The sequence below is a fragment of the Nicotiana tabacum genome, chromosome 1 (genome assembly GCF_000715075.1).
Source record: "Nicotiana tabacum cultivar K326 chromosome 1, ASM71507v2, whole genome shotgun sequence".
NCBI classification, from domain to species: Eukaryota; Viridiplantae; Streptophyta; class Magnoliopsida; order Solanales; family Solanaceae; genus Nicotiana; species Nicotiana tabacum.
This window is the reverse complement of record NC_134080.1, coordinates 26,273,743-26,275,351: the sequence shown is the minus strand read 5'-3', so window position 1 is coordinate 26,275,351 and position 1,609 is coordinate 26,273,743.

Here is a 1,609-nt window from a genome sequence, read left to right as displayed (position 1 = left end):
CAGGCCATAAGGGAGACTGTCAAACTGGGGCAGAAAATTTTCCTTTCATTTGGAAATTTTTCTGGAAGTCAGATACCCATTCAGGGTAAAATGAATATAGCACCAGTCTCAAGGGAAGTGGTCTTTGAACCAGTTTTACCCCCAGCATAACAAGTTTTAATAAAAGAAGTTGTTCCCCAGCAGACAGAATAAAGGGATGACATTTGTGCTCATAAGAGCAAAAACCATTATCATCCCCAGCAGCTTCCAGAAGAATGATGCATCAATTTGAAGGGATAAAATTCCCCAGCAGCATTATCCTCAACAACGTTATCCCAAGAAGATAACACTTTTATCCCCAACAGTGTTGAGAGAAAATAAATTCTGAAAAAAAAAAAAAAATTGAATTTGAAGGAGGGGAAGAAAGGAGACTCCCACAGTGGTATTATCCCCAGCAAGCAAGAACAAAGCAGAGCGGAGGATAAAAAATTGAAGGCGTCCACCTGGAGAATGAGGATGAAAAATTGAAGAAGAAATCAAGCGTCCACCTGGAGAACAAGGAAGAGAAATGGAAGTATTAGCAGTCAGGCGTCCACCTGGAGAACAAGGAAGAACAGTTGAAGTATCAGCAATCAGGCATCCACATAGAGAACAAGGAAGAACAGTTGAAATATCAGAAGTCAGGCGTCCACCTGGAGAACAAGGAAAAGCACCAAAACTGGGGCAGAAGATTTTCTGCCATTGTCGAAAATTTTCTCGGAAGAACGAGGAAATCAATTCAAGTTTTAAGAGATAGCAAGACAACACGATTCGAAGAAAAACAGTCGGAGGTAAGACAATTCCAAGATTTTGAAAATGGGATCATCCGCCCTCGAATAGGATATTTTGGGTTCATCCGCCCTCGAATAGGATATTTTGGGTTCATCCGCCCTCGAATAGGATATTTTGGGTTCATCCGCCCTCGAATAGGATATTTGGGTTCATCCGCCCTCGAATAGGATATTTTGGGTTCATCCGCCCTCGAATAGGATATTTTGGGTTCATCCGCCCTCGAATAGGATATTTGGGTTCATCCGCCCTCGAATAGGATATTTGGGTTCATCCGCCCTCGAATAGGATATTTTGGGTTCATCCGCCCTCGAATAGGATATTTTGGGTTCATCCGCCCTCGAATAGGATATTTTGGGTTCATCCGCCCTCGAATAGGATATTTCGGGTTCATCCGCCCTCGAATAGGATATTTTGGGTTCATCCGCCCTCGAATAGGATATATGGGTTCATCCGCCCTCGAATAGGATATTTTGGGTTCATCCGCCCTCGAATAGGATATTTTGGGTTCATCCGCCCTCGAATAGGATATTTGGGTTCATTCGCCCTCGAATAGGATATTTTGGGTTCATCCGCCCTCGAATAGGATATTTCGGGTTCATCCGCCCTCGAATAGGATTTTATTTTTTAAAGTTGTAGAAATCAGGAGGCCCCCCTGAAGAACAGAATGGCGATGTATTGGTTGAAGAGAGGAATGACATTCATTTTTAAAGTTGTTGTTGAAGTTGGGAGCCCGCCCATAGAACAGAGGCATACATTTCAGTCTTTAATTTTCAAGCATTGAACTTGGGAGCCCGCCCAG